Source organism: Gavialis gangeticus, unplaced genomic scaffold (genome assembly GCF_001723915.1).
Source record: "Gavialis gangeticus isolate Ggan-Ray unplaced genomic scaffold, GavGan_comp1, whole genome shotgun sequence".
NCBI lineage: Eukaryota > Metazoa > Chordata > Crocodylia > Gavialidae > Gavialis > Gavialis gangeticus.
The window spans coordinates 83290222-83312492 of NW_017729032.1; positions in this window are offsets into that span (position 1 = coordinate 83290222).

Consider the following 22271-nt stretch of genomic DNA (forward strand, 5'->3'; position numbering starts at 1 on the left):
CCCTCACCCCCTGCCACAGGCAGGAATGAATGCTGGGTTCACAAGACCCCAGGCAGGTGATAATCCAAACTCCTCTTGAATTTGCCCAAGATAGGGGTGAGGACCACTTCCCTGGGAAGTTGGTTCTAGATTTTGGCCACCCTAACTGTAAAATATTGCCTTCTATTCACTGGGACCCTCTGCTCAACTCCACTCCCCTGGCTTCCCATCCTTGCAAACATCACTCCCCCACACTTCTGTCATCTGAGGATGACCTGAAAGTTGGTTGAAAACATTTGTGCAGCACCTTACCTACCACTCTACAATGACCTGTTTAATCTACCCAAGGCCCACCTTTTGTCGTGAAGCCCCTCGGTGCAACCTCAATGACCAGGATCTGTTTTTCAGAAGCCCTCTGGATCTAGGAATGGGAATCATAGGAAGTCACAAACAAGTTTCTTGTGACAAACCCCGCTTGTCAATCTGCTGGCTTTGAACTATCATGGTGATCCCTGCCAAACAGGTTCAGACCAGGCCAAGGCCCCTACACAGCCAACCTTCACCACTGGGGCTTCAGTGCTAATCCATCATGGACTTATGTATAGATGCAAATAATGCTGCACCAAGCAGTGTCCCCTCTACAAACTAAAAGGTGGATTAATAACTTTGAACTCAATGAGGAAGGTATTGCTTAGCTTTGTAGATTTGCATTCACTAAATTTAAAAAAATGTCAGTGAAAAATGAACCTATGCAACTGAAAGGAAAACTGCCATGATGCTTTTGGATTTCACCATCCTAAATGTAACCAGGAGTGAAAAAGTGTTCACTCTTATCAACTGCTTTAACAGTGAATAACACGTGTCTCCTTTTTAGATGGATACATTCCTATTACCGAAACAAGCCAAATGATCATTTGTTATCATAATAAATTTATCATAACTCTTAAATCAAACAAGGAGTAGGGCTTTCAAAACACTCATGAGAAATATTTGCTCCTTCATGTTATAAATTCCTTTTTTTTTGCTTGTAAGTTTTAGCATGTCTTTCATTGGTTAAATGCTGACCAGATATGGGCCCAAGGCTTTTGGAAAATAAATCTGTGATAGGGAACAATTTCTTCTTCTCTCTCCTTGTCTCTCTCCATTCTTTCCCCTCCAAACCTTGCCCTGAGAGACATTAAATAAAATCAATAGAGACATCTCCAGAGGGGAAAGAAAAGTCAGGTACATGAAATGTGGTATTTTTCTCTGAGTTTACAGTTCTTCTCTGTCCTTGAGAGATACTGTGCTTGAAGAGGACTGGATTGAAAATATAAATATTGGCATCATTCAGCTTTGCATTTTATTTTAAGATTAACAGGTAAATGGAATTGATCTGTTGAGGTTTTTCAAGAAAGCCTAAAGGGAACGGTCCATTGGAATTTCAACTTCTGGCAAACAAGCTGATGCAGATTGTAGTTGAATGGGTTTTCTCCTCCTCCCACCAACCTTTTTTTTCTTTTTTAATTAAAGTTGAGTGATTGGCTTCCAACTTATACTACATTCAAAAATTCTAAAACATCAGGTTTTCATATTCACGATAACCTGGGAGTTGTTGAACAAATGTTAACTTTAGTTCACAAAGAAAGATATGTTAAATGGGATTTTCAGTAGCTCAGTGAACATATGCTATAGGCATGTGATAAGATCCCTATTGGCACTAGCAACTTGAATACATATACTTGTGCCAGTGTATAATAAATATTCACCCAACACTAAAATATTAAAAATTGTTTCAGCAAAACTATACATACCCCATTCCTCAAATGATTAGGTAAACCTGATGTAAATTGAGTCTAAACATTTCCTGCATGAGAAAAGCAATAAAAAATAATCTTCATCCAGATATAAACTATAAAGTAATGTCAGAAGAACTACACTGGCAAAACCACAGATGTAAATGCAACTCATGCCAGTAGAAGAGTGCTTTTGTCAATCTACCTCATGTTGTTTAGGTAGGTGATACAGCTCTTTGGCATATTCTGCATCAAGACATCGTGGCTGTGTCAACACAGTGATGCTGGTTTAGCTGTAGCAGTAAATATCGTATAATGCAGAAAAGTTATTCACAGCCAAAGCACTGCAGGATTTCAGGAGAGAAATCAATATTTTAGACTGCACAAAGTGACATTCTGTCAAGTTCTGTGCCTGTTCACAATATTTTGTAATTGGCTATAGAAAAGACCTATTATGTCACATGCCTTCCACCCTTCTACCCAATCACTTAACCAGCAGGGTTTGAGCTTATGCAAACCCTGTGGGGGAGGGGGGAAAGGGACAGCAAAGCCTTACCCAAATCAGTTCTTGGCTGCTGCTGTTACCACATGTTCTGCTTGTCTTGGCTCTTGCTCCTAAAACAGCAGCAACAGGAGCGGTGTAGCGTCTGTGCAGTGGCTGCTGCTCAAGAGCAATGCTGTGGGGTTCCTGGGGCACAGACTGCATGGGGATGGAGGACGATTTTGGCACCCCTCCTAAGTTGCCACTTCGGGCTGGCACTGCTCTCTTCCACCTGTAGTTATGCTACTGCCTGTGCCATTTTAGGATTGTTCCTTATAATATATTCTCTTGTGGATGAGATTCCAAAAATTTGTATGCCACTATTTTGCTTTGCCCCAATGACATATTTTACACTTACAGAGAAAAATGGTCTCATTTTTCATTCTCTATTTCAGAAAATTGGGGTTTTGTGGAAACGGTTTCGCTGGGTATTATCATGATGTATAGTAAAAGAGAGACATTTTTCACTTCCTGAAGAGTGCTAAAATTCTACAGGAGCCACAAGTTCTCATTCTCCAGAGTTTAGGAAAGCTTCCAAAGTTACACTAGACTTCCCATAGTGAAATCATCTGCAGCTCCAAATATAGAGATTTTTGGGAGCCTCTAATACATCACAACACACAAATTATTGACTCTTAACTCAAATATTTTCAATGGCTGAATTAAATACTATAAAGAAATGTTCCTAAATAAAGAAAATACAGCAAAGAGAAAACAGACATCACTGAGCAGCATTAGGCTTTCAACTAATTATGTTAAAAATAACTCTGTGTGTGGAGGTGAAGTTTTATGAATAAAGAAAATTAACTTTGTTTATCAAAGTGCCTCTCAGGCAAAAAAAAATTGTCTTATTTACTCGGGAAAAGAATGTGATAGGAGTTAGTTAAACTAAATGGAACATAAAGAACTATAGTTCTGTGCTGTGCACCTCATCTTTCAGGACAGAAAGTCACCTTGTTGCTTTACAGTTGTCCAAAAATGATGTTGTTCACTTGTGAAGTGAATGCCAGAAAATGTGGGAGAAATGTGTATTACTTTTCAAGTAGTATAGCTAAAAACAGTATCTTGTTATGCAGGACATAATTTCCTGGAGGCCAGGAGATCATTGTCTGCTACCACTAAAGTAACTGGAGCTTCTCCAGTGTGACTAGTTTATCAGCTGCTTCACTAGGAGGAGAGCTCTGCATAACTGAGTCTTCCTTATCTTTGTCTTGATTTTGAGAGTAATGTGACCCAAGAGAAAGTGCCAAGGAATTACTGTTTAAAATTCTGACATGAATAATGACCTTGTAAGAGAGGTTGCTTCCTCATCCTGGCCATTAATTCCACTTTTTATATGAAGTTTCATATTATAGGCAGCTGCTGGGAGATTCAAGGTTGTATTATCCTTTCAGGCACTTCATCAGTTACTTTTGAAAGCTTTTGTGGGCGGGACAGAGAAAGATTTGTTAATTTGTGATTGGAGCTTGCTCACAGAGATATATGAAATTTTGTGGAGTGCTCTATTAATTAATAGCCTTGGAGGTGAATGAGCTCACTAATTAGTTCAGTTGTTTCAGTTCAACAATAGAGCAAAGTATAGCACCTCTGTGTTAAGGAAGACCATTTGTTTAGGCTCTGGAAACAAGGTTATGCCTAAGTGTTGCAGTTCCTTACAATATAAGGAAGCACTAACTAATTTCCTTATACAGTAATTACCAGGGATCCTGGTTTTCTTTGATAAAAAATTACCAATTTTTGGATTTAAAAAAAAAAGTAACCCAAAAGTCAAATTTTTCCTTCATCAGAATGAAACACCACTATCTATCTATCTATCTATCAAGAGAGAGGTGTTTTATTTTGGTTACAGAAAAATGTAGATTTTGGGTTACTTTTTTAATCTGAAATTTGGGATTGTTGTATCAGAGAAAACCAGGATCCCTGAAAATTACTGTAAAAGGATCTTGCTTCATTAGTCCGTTACAAACATTAATACAGCTCCTTCCTTTTTTGTTCTTTCTCTGTTCAAGTGTAATCACTTTGCTTATGGCATCAATAAAGGGGGACAAGGGAAAGGGTGAAGTCCTCTCTGCAATTTCAGTTCTAGCCCACCAGGCCTTTCTATGAAGATGCTATTCACTGCCATTGCTTGTATGGTTGGTTTCCACTTCAAAGCCAGGCACACTTCCCTAATGATAGTTTAGCTTTTTCCAGTATCACAAAATCACTGAAAGAAATAATCAAAATCTCCAGGTAGGGAGTCTAGAGTAACATAATCCTGTGGACAACAGTGTAGGAACAGAGCTCTAGATCTCCAGAATAAACTTGTTTATTTTCCGTTGAATCATATTTTCAAATCAGAGCGCACTACCTATAAATTCAGGATAACCCACTAACTCCAAGACAGAACATATAAAGTTTATATGCTCTGCATTTCAAAGAAACAATATTCTATCATTTGTACAATGAGAATGTAACTTAAAGTAAAACAATAAAATATGAAAATTGAAATTTGAGTAACAATTTAAGCAAAACATTTAGAATTTAAATAAGAGATAGATATGAATGAGTTTGCCAAGAACCGTTTTTATTTTTTCTCTTGTAAAGATTCAGAATTGGGCATTCTGGTTCTTGGACTTTCACTTGGTAACATTCATGTATGGTACTATATAATGAAAGTCCAAGAATTAAATGTAGCTTTTCTTTCCTATCAACATTGGAAGAAAACTAGTGGTGACACGGGTCTAGAGTGTGCAGAATCCTCAAATGCTAGAATACATTTTAAATCAAAGCGAAATGTGACTGAAAGGATGTGGACTACTATTAAAAGATTGTTAAATTATGCTCTGTTTCATTAGTAAATATGTCACTGTTACAGCCAAAGATCTTTAAACCAGTATGGGGTGGTATTTTACTTGGGCTGCTTAAATGCCAGTAATTGATAAATGGTTGCAAAATAGGATTACACTAGTAAAAATCAATTTAAAAATACCTTGAGAAAACGAAAAAAGGTGTCAGTTTTGGATAACTGAAAAATTAAACTTCACCAGCAACACTACAAAGTAAAGAAAAAAAAACAGTTATGGACAGGGTTTGGCCTCATATTTCTCTGAAAAAGGGATGCAGCTACAAAACATGAATATAATATTAGAAAAATGACAATGTGACAGGTGCGCCTCTTCGGGGTCCGTCTGCTGCTGACCCCACCCACCTGTTATAGGGCAACTACCCACCTTCTTGCCTGCCATGCCTTGTTGTTAATTGATTAATTAGAAAAAGGTTAATTAAGCGGGAGGCTGCCCATTATTTTTTCTGCCTCGATACAAAGGGGGCGCTATCTGCAGCTCCTTTTCCTCCCCTACACCACAGCCCAAGCCTTGCAGATGGTACTCACATCATTTGGTCTGGGTCTTATTCTACTCTGGCCCCCCTTGTCCTCCCTGGGCTCTCTGCAACCATGTCTCGCTCTGTGCCATCACCGGCATTTGGACTCTCTGTAGCCCTGTCTCACTCTGCACCTCCCTGGGCACTCATCAATGCTGCCCCCTCTCTGGAGCTTCCACTGTCCCCTGTCAGGGTTTCTCGCTTCCCCCTCTCTGAGGCTGGGGTCTCCACACTGCCTCGGGTCCCCTATGAGGCCTCCTCCAACCCCTGATAGCCTCACCCAAACCTCCGGTTCTAAACAGCAAACACAAAACACAAGCCCCTGGGCTATAACAAAAACATCTAAGCCACCCAGCTAAAACATCATTCAATTCCTACCACAGAATTCTCCATCCCATAACAGCAATCAGGAGCTGCTCGTGCAGTTAGGCTTCTCCCCTTCACTTGCTCCAGCAGAGCTCCTTCTCCCTTGGCTATCAGCAGGGAACAGCCAGCCTGGCCTCAGCCCTGGGGTTTAAATGTGAGCCAGGCCCTGCCCCTTCTGGTCAGCTGACCGCTGGCAGGTGTGGGTCATCAGCTAACTCTGGTTGCCCTGGCAACCAGCAGCTGGGGCTCCTCACTCACTGCTAGGGCTCTTCCTTGGCAGCTTCCCCTCTTTAAAAGGAGCAGGGCATCTAAGTACTATGTGACATACCTCCCCTCTTTAAGACTCGGACTCACCAGGATGAGTCTCCATGTTTTTGGGTACTGCTGCCATCCTGGACTTCTCTCACCCCTTCTTCGGTCACCCGACAACTCAGGAATGGGTGGCAGAGGTTTTCAGGCACCTCCTACTCGTCTTTTCCCCAAGGTCGCACCCTGTGGGATTTGTTGGGAGTTACCCCACCACAGGTAGTCCCCACTGCATTAGCCAGCCTTGGTAGGGTCTCACTTAGGCCTGTAGGGCCCCGGGCTTGGTGTATTCTTCTGGCTGAGATGGCAAATGCTGTACCGTAGCCATAGGGGTCTGCCTCTCGGATGCCCCTCTATCCTTTTCCCCTCTCCCTTCATAAGGTATTGACCTTCCTCCTCCTGCCATATGACTGGCTGGCCATGACTGGAAGGGTCTGTACTTAAGGGGGCTGTCCTGCCTCCTAGTAACAGGTTTAGGGTTCCCTACTACAGGCAACATTCTCCACACATAATATTTGAAAGCATACTTTAAACTGTAAAGGAATGAGTTGCAGCTGTAATATTCTGTAATATTCTGTAATATACATGAAACCACTTAAGCAAGAAGAAATTATCTTTTGGTACAATGTATATTTTTGGAAAAGTATTACATTCTGTTTTGTTAAATTACTGTTTAACCTGGGCAAACAGCTGCTTTAACATGTTTTCTATGGACAAATCTGAGAAGAGAGTAAAAAAATAGACACTTTTGCTCTTTTGAGTAATGCCATTCACTTGGTTTAGACTATTTGTTTGAGTAAAATGAATACGATTTGGTAAACTAAATAGATTTCTGAAATTCTCAGTCTGTGGTAAGCCTAGCTTTCATATTAAAATGAGAACCCTCTCTCATTAAGAGTGAAGTTCAAGCTTATGTTTGTACTTTTGGGGGGGACATAATTTTACTGCTGTGCAAACTGAATTGCTTTTTAACAAGTCTTCAGCTGGAATTAATGGTGGGGATTTTATGTCTATTTATTTATTTATTTAGAGTCCTAAATGCTTACGTCCAGCTAGCTTGAAAGAATATTTCTCCTTTTATGTTTCTAGAACTGGCGAACTTTTTGTTTGAATAGAGAACTGTATTTCTTTCAGAAAATGTAGTTCCATCAAATTCCAAACATCCTGTGTAAATGTAAAATTGAAATTAGAATAAAATTGAAATGAAGCAGTTGCTTCAATTGACTTACACAAGTTTCAGTCATTTTGCAAAATAGCCTAAATTCAAAAGAAAAACAAATTTCAAACATACTGAGTTTCTTATAAAATATATTTTTTTCCCCCATACAGTCCAATATATTAGGGAAACTGAGATCAGGAGACCTGTGTTGCTTCTATACAGAAAAAAAAGTGTTGCTAGCCAAGTCTTTACAATAAGGATCAATCCATTGTTGAATGCATGGAATCAAGCAGCCTACCTCTGGGAATTCTTTTTGCTGTATGGCTCACATCTAGGATGTTGAAGCAAAATGACCTTTTTACACACACTCTTTTACACAGAGAGCTCAGGTGACGTGCTCTAGAACCAGTAGCGATCATATGGAAAATTCTAGTTATTCTGACCTCTAGTTCCATGTTATAACCCTAAGACAGCCTGATTTGTTTTCTTTGGGATAAAAGGATGTTTACACTGCACTATCTTGGTATATGGGAACTGAGCTAAGAGTCTTACCGCTGAGAGACTGAACCTTGCAGTTTCCATGAATTTAAAAGATATTCAGAGATTTAACCTTCATGTACTGTTATGAACACTTACTCTGTCATTTCCTACACATCTACCTAAGGCAGTGTGTTAGAGGATATTGGATTGGTGGGTAAGTGGTCAACTGTATGGTAGCAGTCAAGTTATAAAGGAAGACATTCATAGTGCTGTTCTTTATACACTAAATTACATGCATAATGCAGCAGAAAACAGAAGAACAGGAAATATGAATTATTATATGTACAACAAAAATGAACTGACTTCATTCAAAAAAATCCCCAATTTACATCTTTATAAGTAGGAGAACTGATGTTCATCAAGAAAACTAAATTGATTCATTCTAGGACATTTTGATTTTCTGAGCAACACAGCTGTCCAGTCCCTAAACTTGTGGACAGGGAGTCTGATGAATATGCAAAATTACATGAGCGAATCATGGGGTGCTGTTGCTTTGCATGCAACGTATCTTCAAACACTGAACCGTAGGAATTGTACATTTTTCCCATTAGTTAAAATAAGGTAATATTTTTTTTTGCAAAAAAATTGTGTAGGATGCCTACTCACCTCCTCCTCTAACAAAGATAAAAAAAAATGTAAATGGGCTAATATCTCTGAATTGTTTCAATAGGAAATGCACATGTATCTGGTAAAATTAACATCCCAAATAAATGAGAAGCTCCATTAGTGCTATTTTAGAAACTCACAGGTTTCTGGGAGGATGTAGGTGAGTACTGGAAGTAGCCAATTTTTTTTTCAATGAAGCTGCTCCAGATATGTTCTCTGTGCCTGCTCTTGGACTTTCCAGGGACTGAAAGCAGAAACTATGCATACATTTTGGAATACTTCAGAGCAGTCTTACTGTCTACCTTCTGGCTCTCGAATGCATCAGTGACTTAGTTAAGTAAGGTATGCTCTGCTCTATGCTACCCAGCACATGTTGCCACAGTAGTACAGATAACCCTACAGTTGTTCCCTTGGGTACAAAATTCACTCTATTCTTTAAAAACACAGTTATAGGAGGAGAAGGAGATTGCAGTGGCAGTGTGGTCCATGTAATAACATAGTTATTAGAGTAATGGTTCAGAAGGCTGGCCCATTGGCTACTATTCTGATGAAGTAATGCACTACCTACAGCATCATACTTTGCTATGTCTCTGAAACTCTGTCTTAATTTTTCAATGTCCTGTGGCTGTGACCACAGGGCAACATGTTCATGAAATTAGGGAATATTATTTAGAAAACTTGCCCAGGAGTAGTGCAAGTTTGTGCTCAAGAATCTCTTCTTTGCACAAAGGAAGACTGTAATAACAAAGTTGTTTTGGAAACTGGATGCCATTCAATTTACAAAAATTGTGGACTGGTGCCTTGCGTCCAATGAGGGGTGCCTTGCATGCAAAAAGGTTGAGAACCACTGTTTTAAAGATAATTTACTGTTAAGCCATATTTTTTCTCAGTCAGCTGTACATAAGCAAAGCTAATAAAATGTTCCACACATTGTTTCTCATGTGAAAATTACAACAATAACATTTATCCACAAAAAATGTTTTATGTCGCACTAAGGAACACAGTGCTCAGTGTAACAATTAAGGTAATTAGAAGTTATTTTGTAAAGTAACAACTTAAAATTAGTTTTCTTAAAGGAAGGAACTATTTGGGTATCAGAAGGGTATATTCCGCTGATAAATGCAGATCAAATATGCAACATTTTAAGGAGTCATAACTTTTAAATGTAACTAAAATACTTTGCATGCCACATTTTGAGCTGTATACTACATATAAAAATGTGATTTCTTCAAATTGCTAGCTATGGTAGTTGCTAAAAGATTTAGGCAGCAAGTCTTTTGCTGAGGAATTCCTGCCTATGAGGAATTGTATGAACTCAAGCATGCCATTTCACTGTAACTTGGATGACCTATAACCTCTTAAGAATAAGAAGAATGACTGGCAGGATAATAAAAGGATTTGCTGTATTAATTTGCATACCATGTGCCTCTGAATGTGACTTGTTTGGGGAAGGCAGAATTAAACAAAAAGTGAGAATGATGGTGAAGGGGGCAGACTTACTTGCTTTGACATGTGTCAAATGGAGATGTACCTGGCAGTGAGCTGGAAGTGGGAGCAGGGGGTTTAGCTTCACTGTGGCGTTTAAATAAGCCACAGTTTTTACCGTCCGCAGCTGATTGATGGAGGGTCCCCAGAGATAGGTCGTGCCAGCTGCTGCTCACTGGACAGGAGGCAAAAACCATGGCATATTTAAAACAGCAGTTTTTGTCTCCCAACCATCAGGAGCAAACGACAAGTGGTAGGGCCAAAGGGGCCCCTCCGCTAATCAGCAGCAAAGGGGACACGTGAAGGAAACTCCAGGATTAATGGAGCCGCTGCACAGTGCGCTTCTGGTGCGAATTCCAGCGGCCCCTAAATATAAACCAAGATTAGAAGCACAAAAGCAATATTTAAGTATCTTAGTATGTCATTAGCAGGGGGGAAAGAAAAGTAGGATTCATTTCCAATAGAATTTGTGGCGTTACATGAACTTGAATAAGAATTTGGCAGGTGCTAATGGGTTATTACTGTATACAACACGAGCCAAATGCAGTAAACTCCAGGGTGCAGGACATACCAATGTTTCCTGAAGTTTAGTGCATTTGGCTAATGTGCCCTACTTTGCCTAAAGGATGACTAAAATGCAAGTTTGAGACTAACTCTGAGTTACCCACCTATTATTGCACTGGTGTGATTCTGTTACCCCTTCTGCACATTCCCTGTAGAAATAGAGCAACATCTTTACGTCCCCTGTTTCTATACTGGGGACACATATAACCAGAGGGGGTAACAGACTCACGTGTACATGACAGTTGGATTTCCCAGGGGTCTTTTTTGGGTGTGGTATCATATAAAATCTCCATCAATTATTTGGATGAATACTGAAAATCTCTAGGTGACATGAAGTCACATGGAATTGCAGACACTCTGGAAGATAGGGCTAATATTCAGAATGGATACTCTTGAAAAACTATAGAAATGGTCCACAATTAATCAGACAAACATAGGCAAGTGCAAAATCCTGTACTTGGGATGGAATAGTTTTTGGATACACAAATACAGACTGTGGAAAGACTGGCTAGGCTGTAGTGTACCATAAACTAAATATGAGTCAATATATATCTATAGATATAGATCTACAGATATAGATATTTATATCTATCTATCTATGTATCTATAGATAGATTGATCGATAGATAGATAACATCTCCATCAATTATTTGGATGAATACTGAAAATTTCTAGGTGACATGAAGTTGGGTGGAATTGCAAACACTCTGGAAGATATACGTATCTATACATCTATATATATTACAATGAGAGAACAAAGCCAAGAACATACTGAGTTGTACTAACAGGAGCGATGCATGCAAATTAAGTGAAGTGATTCTTTTCTGTTCAATACCAGTAAGGTGTAACCTGGACTACTGTGTCCAGTTGTGGGGCCAACACTTCAAGAAAGATGTACTAGCAGTGAAAAAGTTTTCCCTAATATCTCATCTAAGCCTACTTTCCTACAACTTCAGTAGGTTTGCATCCTACTCCTCACATCAAGAGAGACAAGGTGCCTTCTCTCTAACAGCTCGTCAAATATTTGAAGACTGGTATCACATCTCCTTTCTAGTCCTTTGGTACCTTACCCATCTCCCATAAATTCATGAAGATTAGAAAGATCTGCCTGTCTGTGAGGGTAGTCAACATTGGAACAGGCTACCCAAAGAAGATGTGGAATCTTCATCCTTGGAAATTTTGAAGAGTAGGTTAAACAATAATTTGTGTAGGATAGTTTTAGTCAGAGATGATCCTATTTTTAGCCCAAAATGATCTCATGGAGTACCTTTCAGACCTACATTCCTGTTATCCTATCTGCAGGGACAGTATCAAGCTGCACTTTGGTTATCCACCAGTGAAATAGAAATCTAGTCCAAATGTTGCCTGGGCTTACTGTAGATGTTATTTCTTTACTTTGAACTCATTGTTTCAATAGGAGAGGGAAAATGACATCATATCAGTTCTCACAGTATTGTGAAATTGGTACTATTGACAAAGGCATGGGGGCCTCATTAACATCCTGACGTAAACAAGAGGACCACAGCTATCCATGGTTTTAATAAGGAAATATGCTCTGTAGATATCTCATTCATGCATGCAATATTATGAAAATCAAATTGCTTTAACTTGTACCTACTAAACCTAAATGAAGACAGTCTTATTGTAGTTTGAACAGGAAAATAAAAGCAACCCTTTACTACTCCCCACTTCTCTCCCTCCCTCCCCCCCATCATTATTAAAACCTCTTCCTTTAAGTGAATGTATGCAGGAAATTTCCTAAACCATGATGGAGAAGGTGATTCTCTCAAATAACAATATACATTACATAAATTATTCTCCTTTTAGGCCCTTCATAAAGGGAAACATTTTAATTCCATAATCTTACCTACCACAGATAATCATCATTTTTGCCTCCCTGTTTTGTTCTCTCTATTTCTTCAGCTTTCTTCTGTTATTCTTACCTAAAATTCAAATGTGCACTTATGTACCTCATGAAGCTATGATAATAATGAGCGACAACATTCATTATAACACATAATTATGCTGTGTTAATGAAAAAGTCATTTGCATAGTTTTTTTTAAAAGAGAAGTTATACTATAACTAATATTCTATTTCTTTCCTTGCAGCCTGAATCTACTGCACTCTTCTAATTTTTTTAATTTTTTGTTTGCTTTATTTAAGAGTACAGCTTTGTGTGTTGAGGTTTGCATATTCCACAAATTACACTTATGTATGAAAGAAGTAACTCTTGGTTGTATTTGGCCTGTGTCGTCTGTGAAATACTGTATGCACAGTGCATGGTATGTTAATCCTGCAACCTTGAGGGTTAATTATCTAACAATGTATGCACATAAGTGAGGCTACAATCTATAGCAACTTGCATATTCTTAATTGAATGTAAGTGTTTGAGGTCAGGGTTAAAGGAGATTCATTGTGACGACCCATGTTCTTGCTCTACCTGTGATTAACTAGAATGGCTTTTTTTGGGAGACAAAGCTGTATAGTAAGAGGGTCTGGGGGTTGATAGTGAATCATTGATTGAACTGTAGTATTGTGAGCTAAGTTGCTGAAATTTTCTGTGTTTAAACAGAGGTTAAGGTTACTTTTAAAAGGAATTCAATGCCAATACTCGGCGATTCTTCAGAATGTGTTTTGCCTACCTATTCATTGCAGCTGCCCTATGTGTAGCACTTCTGAACATTAGTTACATTATACTAGAAATCTTACTTTAAGCTGGAATTCATTGTTAGTTCTCTTTCTTTCAGAATACTCTCTAGCAAGCTGAGCTGACGAGGTAATGCAGGATGGAATATTTATGATCAACCTCCAAAAAAGCAGAGTGCACAAGTAAACAACTGCTGTCCCAAATTGACATACTTCTCCCTAAAGGGCTGTTGTTGATAAACATTTAAATAATTTAATAAAGGTGTAATCTTATATGCCCAATGCAGGAGACTAGTTGTATACTTTTGCCTCATAGGCAAACTACAAATTTAACCTCGCAGCTATTCCCTGGAAGATGTTCCCAGTGTGGTGGCCCCAGCTGCCCGACAGCATGCAGAGTTGCGCAGCTCCCTGCCAACCCAGGCTGCACCTGTGTGATGGAGCAGTGGCAGTGTGGGTGTCAGGTGGCCGAAGTCAGTCCCCACTGCCCCCCCGCTGCCCTGTGCTGTGCGGGGGGAGGGGGGGAGGCTCTCCCATGGGGCCCCAGTGACCCCAACAGCAGCTGCTGGTGGTGGTGAGTGAGGGGCTTTTTTTTTTTTTAATTGCTGGGATGCTGGGGTTGGGCAGGGCAGTGATGGGGGGCTTCAGGGGGCAGGCAGGGGCTGGGGCTGGGTGGGGCAGTGATCAGGGATGCTGCAGGAGCCAGCAGGGGATAGGGCCAGGAAGGGTACTAATCCAGGGGACTCAGAGACTGGGTGGGGGGTGGGCCCAATGGGGGTCCCTCCATGGTCCCCTCCCCCCTCCTCCAGCCCCATCATCTCTACTTACCGGCACAGAGCCTGCGTCCAGCTCCCTGCAGCTGGCATGCTGTCTGCCCTGCACGAGCAGTCAGCATGCTTTAGCACCATGGTGAGGGCCAACCATAGAGACTCTCTGGCTGACTATCAAAGTGTCTCTGTAGAGCGCCTGAGCCTCTGGTTACTTCAGGTGCCCTGCCCCACTTTTTTCCCCCAGGGTATTTTTTTGACCCCTGGATATCCAGGGGTCTAATTTTACACCTGCACTGCAAATTTGGGATTTTTTTTTGTTCCTGCACATGCCTCTTGCAGCATCTCAAAGGGCTTTGAGATGCTGCAGGAGGCACATGAGCACTCATCTGGACTCACCATGAGAGTGTACAGATATAACATTCTTGGGTTTGATACCATCAGCACTTAGGAAACTCCACCTTACATATTCCTTCAGCAACACAGATTATTTGTAAACATATCATATAGTTCTGTTTTCTTTATATCAGGATAGCAGGTCATGATGAATATCCATGTATATTATCCTTACGTTTCTGAATGGTCTGGCCCCTCACTACGTAAAAGAGATCACTGAAAGCATTGGAATGAACTCTGTCTGACCACTCCAAAGTTTAAAACTCCTTATATATATGATTTTGGGGATCAGATCCCGATCGCACCCTACTTGTCAGTACAGGGGAGCCTGGGTTCATGATCCCACAGTCCCACTCCATGACAAGTTAAAAACTGGGGGTGTTTATACATGTGTTCTGGGAGTTGGGGGGAGGGGTGCATTAATTAGAGTGGCTCCAAGAACCACTCTAATTAAAGCACTCGGAGCATCACAGGTATCAGTGTCCCTGCATCGAAAAATGGCAGCTACGGAACTTTAAGTAAAGCTTATCAAACAAGCTTTAGTTAAAACACCCTTGCTACCATTTTTCAGCGTGGGGACACTGATACATGTGATGCTGGAGTCTGCTGGAGTACAGGAACTATCATGCTACAGCAGACTCAATTAATCGAGCCTGCTGCAATGCACTGTAATTACAACATGTCAGAGCAGGCTCTTTGCACATGTATAGGCACCCTGGATGTCCAGAAACCTTTTGACTAGGGCCACATGGGGAAGGTGATTTGAGCCCTGGTTGGGTCCTGATCCTGCTAACAATCAGCAGATTATCATTCAGGACTACACCAGGGCTATTTGGATTCCCTGGTGTAGCCCTAACCCTGCCACACATTCAGTTTAGGGTGTGATGGAAACCAGCCACAAAAGTGTTACACAATTTTGAGTAATATTTTTGTGACCAGTTTCCTTTTTTGAGACACTCTTATTTCCATGAATGCATGGCTCGGTTACTATAGACATGATTAACAGACTAATCACATCTCAAGTGTAAGATCTGCCAGGGACCATAGTTATCTTGTTATCTGAGTTTTTGAAATCTCTGTGATATTTCATAAGCATGTAAATTTTAGAACACACATATATTACATTCTTGGAGTGTGTTCTGTTTTTATTAACAGAGATTTTCAACACGGATTTTCACTGATGTAATTCAGAAACAAAGAAACACACATTTTATACTTAAAAACAAAAAATGATAAACAACCCTCCCCTCAAACATAGACACACAACTTCACTTCCTATTTGGCTTAAGTTGTACAGTGTGAAACAAAAGAAAAAAGAAAAGCTATCGAAAATTCTCTCTTTAAAGTATGGATACACAGCAAAGGAATAAAACAAAGATGGAAGAGGAGGACTTGCAGATTTCTTTTGAATGCTCATTTTTTTTACTAATATGAGCCAAATGCAACTAAGTGCATCACTTGAAACAACTTCACTGAACTTTTACAGTGGCTGGATCCTTAGACCAGATATTATTCATCATAAACACTCTCAAAAAATCAATGGACCCTTGAGAACTCTATCAGTTGAGAAACTGGTTAATTTGAGTCTGTGGCGCATTCAGCAGGCTCATAGCTTACAGAATGAATAACATCAAGAGAATCCAGGAATGTTGTGGATGCAGTTGTAAAAATGAAAGTATCTAATAACCAGGGATCTTGGACCCAAAATCCACATTTTTTTCATATTTAAAATGAAACACCACTATATATATATATAAGTGGCATTTCATTTTATTCATGGAGAAATGTGAATTTTGAGTTACTTCTTTTAATCTGAAAATTAGGGATTTTTTAATCAAAGCAAATCAGGATCCCTGCTCATAACCCAACTACTCCTATTGATAATTAGATGTCCAAGGTGCAATAAACTATAAAATACATAGTTTGTAAAAACTGAGGATGAAATGAAGACTTTTAAATAATAGAATATGTCAGATATACATTGCTGGCATGGGAAAGTATCTTGCAACACATGGAATATTTAGTGATATGCAAAGCACGTATAGCTGATGTGAGTCTTGATCGGCTTGTGCTGAGATTCACAGTGCAGAATCAGTACTATATGGAGGGTAAAGCGAAGTGTCAAAAATAACTACCAAGAGTATGTAGAGCTCTCCTCTTAATACATTTTCTTGGGCAAAAATGAGCACTGCTATTAGTGGTGGCAACTTCATATGCAGCTGTGTCCTTTTACACCTAGTATAAAGGTAGTTGTGTAACACATCTTGGCCCTGAATTTGGTTAGACAAGCCTTCGAGACACGTTCCTGGTATGCTCTCATACCTTCAGGGGTGCCCTTCAACCCCAAACCCAGCTCTGCCGTCTGCGGCTTGTCCACTGAGAACAGACTGAGATGGTCCAAAAGATCACCTCCCTTACTTAAAGCACCTCAGCTTCACCTACCTCACTTAGGTCTTGCCAGCTCTTAGCAGAGGGAATATGCTAGCTGAAAGAATCACAGCCTTCACTGCTCATGTGCTCAGAAATTTTAGATCCCCATTTCCATAGAAGAAGCCTGCCTGTGTGGTCAAATGCTATGAAGTCACACTTATCCTCATCAGTAAGTGTGTTGAAAAGGATAACAAAAGGATTTATTATTTTTAAAAAACCCAAAAACACACATAAGAAACCATTAACTGTATTTGGAGATAGAGCTATAGAAACAAACAAACAAAAAAAATATCAGAACAATAATCTGTTTTGTTTTTTTTTTAACTGCAATGTAAGAATGCAGCTCCTAATTCATTCAACAGATTAAAAGTAGGTTCTACTTCTGACCTTCCTGTTTGGACCTCCTACAAGTTTTTCTGTCAGCCTGTTTCTCTCAGCCCGCTGGCTGAGGGCCTAAAGTCATTTCTTGTGACCAGGAAAAAACTAGACAAGCACTTGCTCCCCAGGAAACACTTAAGTATAGTTTATTTGGCCATTGAAATATGTCATTTACTGGATTCCTGAGGAGCTCATCGTTTTCACCCCACAGCTGCATCCACACATGCAAGCATGTGCAGTTAGTAGCACCATAAACTTTTTTGTGGCATCACAAACCACACACATTGCACATTAGACCATGTTTGGTGCTCGTAATTTGCAGCATGAGGGGAAAAAATGTGCTACCAAGATTTTCTGGTAGCAAAAAATCCCAGGAAAATGGTCTGGGAAAGCACACAAAAATAGTGTGCACAGGGACAAACACAGAGATCAGGGAGCAGGCAGCTCAAGGCTGGCATTAGGTAGCCCAAGGCTGCCGGCTCCCCTGGCTCCAAGTGTCAATCCCCAGCTGGCTGTGATGCAAGATGCTTCAGCTCAAGGGCACTGAACATGTGGAGATAGGGAAGTAAGCAGCCCTTGGCTGGCTGCTTCTCCATCTCCATGTGCTGCTCCCCTGCTGACACCCTATTCCCCAGCCAGCCCACTTGCCCCCTCCCCTTCCCCCTTCCACAGCACATATAGCCTGGCTGGGAGCTGGGACGATGTAGGCATCAAGCTGTTTGCCAGAAGTGGGACAATGTGTCCCAGAACAAAGGGCATGTGCAGGGGTGTGCACTGTAATACGAAGTCATAGCACAAATTTGCACCACTACTATTTGTGCCACTGCAAGTGCATGCCACTGTTTATCTGGACGCAGGCCAGGAGTGCATTTGTTTACCAAACAAGAAGTCTTTTCTGATCTAAGTCTGACCAGGGCAATATTTATAGTCTTTCCAGCAACAAGACTACTAATCCAATATACTAAAGACACTGCCTCTCACTTAATTTCCCACTGAGAGAAATGTCCTTCCCTGACCAGTCTGTTGCCAGGTGTTATTCCTCAAAGTCTCTTCTTTTAACATGTAAATTCATCATAGTCTAGAAAGGTCTGGCTCAAGTATGTCAGACCATAATCACAGAGGTCTGTCAGATCAGCCATTCAACACACTCACAACAGATGCTAATTTCAGTGATTAGCAAGTGTGAATAGGTGAGGAATGCTTCAGTTAATTATTGTCCCGCTAAACAATCTTGGCCAAAACATAAAACAAAAATTACATTTATATCAAATAGCACAGTCCATATTAATGTAATAAGGATAAAGCTAAATCTAGCTTGATACTACCTACGTTATACATGCCATATCAGTAAAATAAACTCAAGAAAGCATGCCTGATATTCTATGAGAACCTCAAAATATTGCAGGTTTGTTACAGTATTCTTCACAAAATGCTGGATCTGGGAGGCTATACTATTTTTCAGCGCGTGAATTGAACACCAAATTGGTCAAGAGTTACTGCTTACTTCACTGGAGTCGGTTGGGACTGTATGGGCACTATCCCATAGGCAGGGGCATGTTTGTGCCACTGTTTTTTGCTGCTGTGCAAGTCCCAGTATTTTGTGGCACCTCAGGCAGCTTTGAGATGCATGCACTTGTCTAGATATGTACTATAGTTGTAAACAAGAGTCCTGATGATCCTATGTCTCAAACTGCCACATACATGATTAACTTGTTTAGACAAGCTAGGATTCATGAACCCAGCTACCTTCAGTGTAGGAGGAAAGAGCTGAGAGTCTTCAAAATACGATAGTATTTAGAACCTGTGTGCTGTACAATATTTTTGTGGGTATTAGATGTGTTACAGTGGCCCTTATTAAAATCCTTTTTATAAATTGAAGATGATTTTTTTTTTATTATGATGCTTTTACCAGTATGTAAAATGTATGGATACAGCTGCATAAAAGATATCAATCCTCTGGTGATAAAAATTACAATGTAATTTTTGCCTTAAATGTTTATTATGAAAAAGGTCCTAAAAGTCCTTACCAAAATCAGGCTAATGTACTTTTGGTTCATCAATGAAAGGTGTTTCATAGGCAGCAAAACATTTCCCACGTAAACAAATCATCTTTATAAAGTTACCCATTTTAATACCCTCATATAAAGTTGAGTATATCTGGGCAAACAGATGATCTGTTATTAATAAATACTGCTTTCTATTACCATATTACCTAATGAACAGCATGTAACAACTTGAATAGTAGAAATTAAAATGAGCTTTTTATAAATCAGGAACCCAGAGATCTTAACATTATACCAATTTTTGTATGACTGATGTAGCTACAGAACAACAACTATAATTTTACATTTGGGTGATTGATCCAGACAATTGTGTCAGGAGCAGCAGAGTATATTGCTGCGATACCTCCTTCATATTTGTGGATCAGGCACTGAGTTGTTATATGCTCCGTGGTCTGTTCTGGGTTACCACAGTCACATGCTGGGCAATTTTTAACTTTCCATTTGTGCATCGAGTAATTTTCCATTTGTGCATGTGTGAACAGGGAAGTATTTAATCCAGATTCAGATTCAGCTGATTCAGAGATTCAGATCACTGTCCCAAATCAATTCAACCAAATCAACTTTGGAAGATTTGGCGCTGATTTGGAGAGATTTAGAAATTCGGCTATAGACTATAATGGGGAATCACTGAAATACCTATAACTTTGTCACTTTTTGTCAGATTCAGATGGAAATAGCAGGGATGATAGTTCCTGCTGATTCCATGAAGCTTGCCAAGTTTCAAGGATTTAGGTACAGGGGTGTCTGGGAAACTGTACCTCAAGTTTCTGAAAGCAAAACTTGTGACGTGTGTGTGTTAAGGCACAGTAGGATGAAAACAGCAGGGATGGTAGCCTGTAACAGGGGCCTTCCCAGTGGTCAGGCAGAAGCAGCTAACAAAAAGGACAGAAAGGCTGCAGATAGAGGCTTATGTGCTATTTCTACATCCCTCCCTCAGAGCACTGTGATTGGAAGGGGACTCAGGGAAAGATCGCAGTCACTAGTCTGCTACAGATCTGTCTTTTCCCACCTGCTCCGCCTCCCTCTTCTCAGTTTCTGTTCCCCTGAAAGACAGCCTTCCAAATATCTGAATCTTTTCCCAAATTTTATCTCAATTGATTCAGAGGGGTTTTTTTGGTTTCCTGATTTAATTTGGATTCAGCGATTCAGCCTCCAAATCGGGCCGAATCTCCTCCAAATTGAGTCGGTGACTGAAGCTTTGCACCCCCATCAAGTATCTACATCTCCTATGGTTTGTAAAGATATGATTTAGAATTGCCCAGGAGCATCATGGGAGATCAAAGTCAGGGACCTTCTGCATTGGATCTATCACAAGATGTTTATTTGGGACTTTGTATTAAATCTATTTGGTTCTGCAAACTTCATCAGGTTTGAAGTCACATTGTTGAAGCGTGTGGATCCAGAAGGGCTTGTCTGACTCTATGTGAAATACTAGTACACCTTCTTGGAGGCCAACATCAGCTCCAAAAATGGATAGCTTGAAAAGCTCTGGGATAGTTGTGTATTGGGGGGCAAGGGGGGAGGAGGTGGTGAGAGCAACCTAACTGTAGGTGTTTACTACAGATCACCAAACCAGGGGGAGGAACTCAATCTGGAGTTCACCCAAGAATTCACTGAGGCTGCACATGCATGTGACATGGCTGTCTGGATAATTAGATCACCCATGACATCTCCTGGGAGGAACACACGGCCAAGTTGGATTGGTTGTGATCCTACCTGACCTGTGTCGAGGAGCTCTTCCTGACTCAGGAGGTACATGGGCCAACCAGAAGTGATACTCTGCTAGACTTGGTCCTGGCCAAAGGAGATGACCTGGAGACTGACTTAAATATAGAGGGAAGTTTGGGCAACAGCAACCATGAAAACATCATGTTCGCCGTCCAACGTAAGGCAGACAAATCGGATAGCAGGATTGAAGTCTTTGGACATCAAAAATGCAAATTTCAACAAGCTTAGGTTACTAGTAGAGCAAGTGCTGTGGAACCGGGGACTGAAGGTGAAAGGTGTGCACAAAGACCTGTTTTTTCTTAAGGACATGATCCTTGAAGCACAAAGGAAGTCCTTTCCCATGTGGAGAAGAAGTAACAGAAAGGCTGGGAAGCCCTCTTGGATAAATGGGGAAATCACAGTCCTTTTAAGAAGGAAGAGGCTTATAAACAATGGAAGCTTGGGGTGGGCCACAAGGAGGACTATTTCATGATGGCCTGCATTTTCAGGAAACAGATAAGGCAGGTTAAAGTGGTGACCAAACTTAGATTAGCAATGGGAATCAAGGATAACAAGAAGTCCTTCTTTAGGTACATAGAGAACAAGAGGAAAAACAAATGGGAGTGTGGGATCATTGCTCAGCAACTCAGGAGAGCTAGTTACCAGAACCCAGGAGAACGCTGAACTCCTGAATGATTACTTTGCCATGGTCTTTCACTGGACCAAGGGGAAAACCATACCAGGTAGAGTAGAGGATGAGCACAGTAGGAATAATTGCCTTCCTACTATTTTACCCTACAATTGGTGTATTGGTGTATTTTACCCTACAATTGGTGTAAAATTGGACTAATTAAAAAAATTAGATGTGGGACTAGATGACCTTCATCTGAGAGCGCTGAAGGAGCTGGCCAAAGTCATTGCAGAACCCCTGGCAAAACTCTTCCACAACTTATAGCACTCTGGAGAAGTCCCTGAGGACTGGAAGATGGCTAATGTTGTGCCCATCCACAAGAAGGGCAGAAGGGATGACCCGCATAACTATAGGCCAATCAGCCTAACTTCAATCCTAGGGAAAATCCTAGAAAAGTTCATCAAGTAATTTATTTGCAATAAGCTTGTAGAAGGTAAGATTCTGAATGACAGTCAGCATGGCTTTGCCATGGGCAGATCTTCCCTTAACAACCACATCTCCTTTTATT